The sequence below is a fragment of the Pteropus vampyrus genome, unplaced genomic scaffold (assembly GCF_000151845.1).
Source record: "Pteropus vampyrus isolate Shadow unplaced genomic scaffold, Pvam_2.0 Scaffold154, whole genome shotgun sequence".
Taxonomy (NCBI): Eukaryota; Metazoa; Chordata; class Mammalia; order Chiroptera; family Pteropodidae; genus Pteropus; species Pteropus vampyrus.
This window is the reverse complement of record NW_011888935.1, coordinates 12,734-19,496: the sequence shown is the minus strand read 5'-3', so window position 1 is coordinate 19,496 and position 6,763 is coordinate 12,734. Positions and strand designations below refer to the sequence as shown.

The 6,763-nt window shown below is 47.4% G+C and overlaps 1 pseudogene; it reads left to right on the top strand.

The window, feature by feature from the left end:
- Positions 1–6,421: 6,421 nt before the first annotated feature.
- On the top strand, positions 6,422–6,544 carry LOC111745425 (annotated as a pseudogene).
- Positions 6,545–6,763: the final 219 nt, after the last annotated feature.

Here is a 6,763-nt window from a genome sequence, read left to right as displayed (position 1 = left end):
GCACTTAGCTGGAAAATACAATTATCTGTGAAAGGCCTGTGGCCATTCTGGAGTTTATGAGTGGGAGGTTGTGTGGGAGGCTCCTGGAATCACAATGCGATGAGGGAAACGATGGCTGAGCTGGGGAGGGTCTTTGACATCATTCACTCACCTACAGGTGAAGAGATGGAGGCCTAAGAAAATGAAATGAAGGACCCAAGATCTTCCAGCAAGTGAACGGCAGACCTTGGAGTGGAAGTCGAGTCTTCAGACACTGGGACCGGCTAGGGCACGACGGCCCACAGCCGGCCAATGACGTGAGTGTGAGCCACAGGCGGTGGTGGTGGTGGGGAAGCCTGCATCTCTGAAATCGCCCCTTCCCCAGGCCAGAAAAGAGAAGAGATGCCGTTTGCTAGAGATCTAGCTTCCTTGAAGCAGTGATTTCCAACCTTTTGGAGAATAAGGAATACTTTCTGATAGCAATACCTTCAGAGACCTCCCACCGCCACCTTCAGCATGGCATAGAAGCTGTAGACTCAACAGCCAATGTCAGAGAAAATGTACAATAATACTTGGAACTGCAAACGTAGCGGCGCTTTCTAGTGGAGATGCGCATGCATTCAAAAAGAGATTGCACTTATATTATCTGTTCAGACTACAAATAGTGATCGAATAGCTTTTAGATTCCTGAACACCTTGTGATAACTCCCACCACCTTACCAGATGACATTGACATCCCTTGCCATGGGGGGCTGTTGATTTTCTTTCTCTTCTGAGAGTTCCAAAAGGAAGAAACTAATGTAGGGGTAATTTAGCAAAAATAAAGAGAAACAGCAGGCTAAAACATTCTGGCCCTTCCTCTAAAATGGTCCAAGGCTAAGCTCTCAGTGACAAGGAATGAGGCTTGAGTAAGAAAAAAAAAAAAACACACAAAGCCCTTTCTTGTTCTTTCATATAAATGTGGAGGTAAATTGATACCCAGTTGAGAATGTTGGTCCCGAGAGGCCGAGAGCCAAAGTATTTGGGGGCAGTTAGGGTTCATTACCTGCAGTGAAAAACACAGAGTGACAGTCAAAGTTGGAGCTTCACTATCTGGACTTGCATGTTTTCTACCATTAGATAACGTGCATATGACAGAAATAGAGTCGAGTTGCAAAATCTCAGCTTCACTTTACCCGTCCTGGGGCAGACCTGGGAAGAGTGAAGAGGGCAGTTTCTGGAAGGTGGTTCTGAAGGGCATCGGCATCTGCCTCTGGCACAGTTTGGGGCTGACCTGGGTCGGTGGGAAAGAGTGTCAGTAGAGTGAGGCTCTCGCCGCGGCGTTTCCTGGGGTCCGCAGGGCAGTGTCTGAGAGAAGCTGGTGGGAGGGACTTCCGGTGGTGACAGCGTCACAGGCTGGTGATCCCTCTCCACAAAGCAAGCGTCGAACTGGAAAAATTGTCAAGACTAACCACTTCGAAGCGCTGGAAATTGACCAAAGACAGACAACAAATTGAGAAGCTTTTATTCTCGAAAAAACAAACAAACAAACAACAACAAAAAAACACCAAAGAAAGCCCAAACTGCTGGAGCTTCAGGTAACAGCAGCAGGGGTCTGTGGCCACCTTGCCAGGAGCTGCTTCGATGCCCTTCTGCCGGGTCAACTGGCCAGGACTGCCATTTCAAAAGTGCAGGGCTGACCTTGAAAATGAGCAACTTTGCTGCCAGAAAGGGCGGACCCAATTTGGAGAGAGAGAGAGAGAGAGAGAGAGAGAGAGAGAGAGAGAGAGAGAGAGAGAGAATGTGTGTGTGTGTGTGTGTGTGTGTGTGTGTGTGTGAACCTGTGGCTTCACTGGCTGAAAGTCAGTGGAAGACTCAACAAGGAATGACTTCACTAGCCTAAGATTTCCTTCTTGGTTAGAGTGAGTTGTGAACCAACACCCGTCACGATTTTTAAAAATATTTGTATTTTTCCATTATAGTCGGCCTGCAATATTATATTAGTTTCAGGTGTACAACATAGCGATGAGACATGTATACATCTCACGAAGTGATCACCCCGATAAATCTAGTACCCATCCGGCACCATACATAGTTATTACAATACTACTGACTACGTTATTTTTCTGTCTTTTATGTCTCCACGACTATTTTATAACTACCATTTTGTACTTCTGAATCCCTTCCCCCTTCCAGCCAAAAATTTAATGAGGGAAGCCCCGGAAATGAAAAGTGGTACAGGGGAGCTCAGAGAAACTCCCCACGTATTCCTGACTGTCCTGGGCGTCTTGCATGCGTGGAGGGAACCCAAGAGCACCCAGGAGCGCTGAGATGTGGCTGCAGCTTTCCATGCATCCTTCAGCGCCCGCATGGATCTGCCGGTCGTGGGCGGGAGACCTGGGCCAGCTGACTCCCAGTCAGGTGCTCGCTCCACTGCCCCCTATGTCTGAGACACTGGAGAATCTCGAGGCCAGGGAGTGATGGACACTGGTCGTCTCCCTCGCTCCCTGTTGTTTTGGGTGTTTTCGTGGTGGTGCTGTTGAGGCAGGACAGCCTAGAAAGAGTGTGGGTTAGGGTCAGACAGAATGGGGTTGTAATACCATCGCTATCACTTACTATTTGCGTGAATTTGGGTGAGTTGCGCAGCATTGCTGTGTCTTATTCAGTCCTGAGAAAAGTCTGGTGAAATAAGCATTATTACTATCCCTGTGTTCCAGGATGCAGTGATATGGAGAGCGTTTCAATCTGTAAAAAAATTTTTCAGCTTTTTTTTGTTTTTTGGTGAGAATCACATACTGTAATGGTTATGACATACCTATCACATGGTGCTTGTTCAATAAATACTTTTTGTTTGTTTGTTGTTGTTATTGCCGAAGACAGAGAAGAATTATGGCTGGGCTGATAAACCCAGAGATCTTATCCCTCCCATTAGTCAGCAAGAAAAATCATAAAAGATGCTGGTGTTAGCGCTGTGGCAGATGAAATATCTTTGTGGCCTCTGTATCGGTTGTCTAATTGCTGCCAGAATAAATTACCACAAACACAGTGGCTTAAAACAACACACGTTTATATTATTATGCAGTTCTGGAGGTCAGACTTCCCGGGACAGCGAAGTCGTCCGCTGCACGTCTCATGAGGCCGGAACAAGGAGTCGGCGAAGCTGGTTCCCTTCTGGAATCTCTGCCGAGAAACACTTCTAGGCTCATTCGGGTTGTTGGCTAGATTCAGTTCCTGGCACCGAGGTCCCTGTGTCCTCTCTGGTCGCCAGCCAGAGGCCCATCTTTGCTTGAGGTCCTTGCTAGAGGCTGCTTGAATTTTCTCATATTGACTCCCCTCCAGCAACAGGGTATCCAGGCTCTCTTGTGCTTAGAATTTCTTCGACGTTTTCTGCTGCATCTCTCTGAACCATGTGACTCCATTCAGCCTCCCTGGATGGTCCAGGCTGGTGTCTGTTTTATAGTCTGTCATCTTAATCACATCTGTAAAGTCTCCCGCTCACAGAGTCTGGGGATTCGGACATGCATGTCATTGGAGGAGGTCCATTCTACCTGTCATAGCCTCTCAGGCAGAGGCAAACTCTGCGACAGGAAGCCACATTTATATGAAGCCAAAAGCAACTAGAAGGTGGGAAATGCACCTCTCATTTTCTGTGGTTTTATGGGGTTGCAATCACAAGATTCTCCCGACTTAGCCACAGGGATAGACCCATGACCCCTCATGGGCCAACCGGATCATCTCTTCTCGGGAATCGACTCTTGAGTGGAGATGCACAGACCCCGGAACTGACTAGAGAGGATGTCAGCATCCAAAGCTCCCTGGCCCAGTCTTCTTCAGTCCTTGCTGGCGCTGGCTTGTTCAGCGACAGCTGTCAACACAGGGACCTCCTTAGAATCCTTCCGATGCATCCCCTTCTGGCTTAAGTTACTCAGGGTCGGCATCTGTGGCTTTCACCGAAGACTCTAACTGATACCTTGCCCCTCCATTTCATGCCCACCACCACCACTACATGAAAGCACCGTTATTCGGGTCTCCGTGGTCAGAACTATGCCGGAAGCTAACGACTGACAGTTTTTAATCTCTGTATTGGAGCTTCTTGCCTTGAGCCACGTCTTTTGAACACTTCTTTTATGAAATCCCGATACGACTGGAACAGACATACAGAAAAAAACTTAATAACATGTAATGCTTCGGAAATCAAATTATGTTAAAGGCATCAGCCGTGCAGGTAGAAATCACCACTACTTTTAATTCTTTATTACCGACCACGTATGAATTACAAGCATGTAATAGAACTCTCATCGAAGATGATGCCTTTGATAATAATAAAATTACAAGTATCAAATGGACTCTGTTTAGTTCAGCAGGAAAGTGTGCGACACAACCTGTCCCCTTGTTTGGTGTTTATGATTTAGTGCTTTAAGGGGTAAGCCCAAATCACACGGCACATTCGCTTCTTCGGAATGCCTATCGCCTGACAGCGAGGGGTTTATGAGGTGTTACAGTATGTAAGAGTTAAGATTTGAATCGCCTGCAAGCCATCAACAGTTGTATTTCTGGCATGATGAGTGGAGGGAGTGTTCTGAGTGACCCACGTTTATTCAAAGGAGTGTTGAAGAAGGCCACTGCTCCCCTGGCCTTGGGTTTGACCATGACTCCTGAAGGCAGGAGTCTGGTAACTTGAAAGGCACTGATGCCTGATGGACAGGAAAGTGGCCCTTGTTTGGAGCTCCTCAGGAACGCTTTGATGTGAAGAGTACAATATTGCTTGATCCTTTCTGAAGAGTTACAGCAAATTTAGTTCCCCCGCAATCTCTCACAAGGTCAGACATCCTTGCGAGGGCTCAGGTTGTTTCTGTGCAGAGATTAGGATGCATTGAGTCTGCCTGCTGAGGTGCTTGTCAGATGCCCACGCTATGTCCCTTCAAACCCCAGGAGCCCAATTTCTGTAAAGAAGAAATTTGGAGAGGCAGTTTACTCCCTCAGTCTGATTTCTCTCTTAGGAAAACAATCTCTCAAAGACAATTCAGTCCAATAATAATAGTAATACGGGCATCATAACTATCTCCTGTGATATTTATATCACACTGCCTTTCTGGAGGGATGGGACGCTCTGAAGCTTCTCTCTCATTCCAGAAGGTAAGGCACCGTTGCCCCCTCTTGAACTCCCAGGAGGCTGAGTGTGATTAGCCTGAAAGGATTCGATCTTCACCAAACCATTCCCATCCACTGTGATCTTCTCAGAGCGTGTAAATGGCATGTTGGATGCTACATACTATTGAGAGTTTTCCTTGTCTCTTTCTCCCTCCCTCTTTTCCTTCCTCTCTTCCTTCTTTTTTTCCTTTAAAGCTTTTATTTTTAAAGAGCCGTTTTAGGTTCACAGCTAAATTGAAAGGAAGATACAGGAAATTTCTATGTACCTCCCGCTCCCCACCCCGCCCCCCGCCAAAGGGCACATTTGTTATACCTGATGAACCCACACTGACCCATCAAAATCACCCGAAGTCCATAGTTTATCTTAGGGTTCACTCTTGGGGTTGCACGTTCTGTATGTTTGGACAAATGTATAATGACACGTGTCCATCAATATCCATCGCACGGAATACTTTCGCTGCCCTAGAAATCATCTGCGCTCTGCCTGTTCATCCCCCTTCACCCTAGAAATCATCTGCGCTCTGCCTGTTCATCCCCCTTCACCCTAGAAATCATCTGTGCTCTGCCTGTTCTTCCCCCTTCACCCCCTCCCACTCAACTCCTGATCTTTTCACCGTCCGCATAGTTTTGCAGAATGTCATATAGTTAGAATCAAATGGTACGTAGCGTTTCCACACTGACTTCTTGCACTTAGCGATATGCATTTACTGTTTTTCCGTGTCTTTTTGTGGCTCGATAGCTCATTTCTTTTTCGGTGCTGACAATTCCGTTGTCTGGATGGACTGCCCTTTATTTATCCATTCAGCTACTCAATGGATACATCTTGGTGGCTTCCGAGTTTTGGCAATTATGAATAAAACTGCTAGAAACATCTAGGTGCAGGTGTGTGTGTGGACAGACGTTTTCAGCTTCTTCGGGTGAATGCCAAGGAGTGCACTTGCTGGATTGTACCGTGGGAAGACGCTTAGTTTTATAAGAAGCCACTGGACTGTCCTCCAAAGCGGCCGTGCTGTCTCGCGTTTCCACCAGCAGTGAATGAGAGCTCCGGCGGCTGCGCATCCTCGCCAGCGGCGGGTGCGGCCGGCGCTCCGGACTTTGGCTGTTCTAACAGGCGCGTAGTGGTGTCTCGCCATTGTTTTAATTTGCAATTCCCTGATGACATGTGACGTGGAGCATCTCTCCCTTACTCTTCTCCTTTCTCCTTCTCCTTCTCCCTTCCTGCCTTTTCTCCTTTATTTCTTTTAGCAAGGTGGCGCAGTTAGGATAACCTGCTGACAGTCATCTACCAGGCAGCTTCTCCTCAAATTTTTAAAACTGCGATGGTATCTATAGCCCTGAACAAGCCCGATCCCGTCCGATCTTGGAAGCTAAGCAGGGTCGGGCCTGGTTAGTCCTTGGATGGGAGGCCACCTGGGAAGACCAGGTGCTGTAGGCATGAAAAATGAAAATAAAATAAGGGATGGTAAGCTGACAAGTTCCTTGAAATCTGTGAGGTCAACCAAGGGTTGCCTCGCCTACAAAGAAAAAAGAAATAAAAAATAAAACCGTGGTGGTGCTTTTCCAGTCTCAGGGGCTCTCAGTGGCCTCTGTACGTGCGCGGAATAATGGGGGCCTGGGCCGTGATTCAGCCGCCGCCTGAGTGCCCAGGATGCAT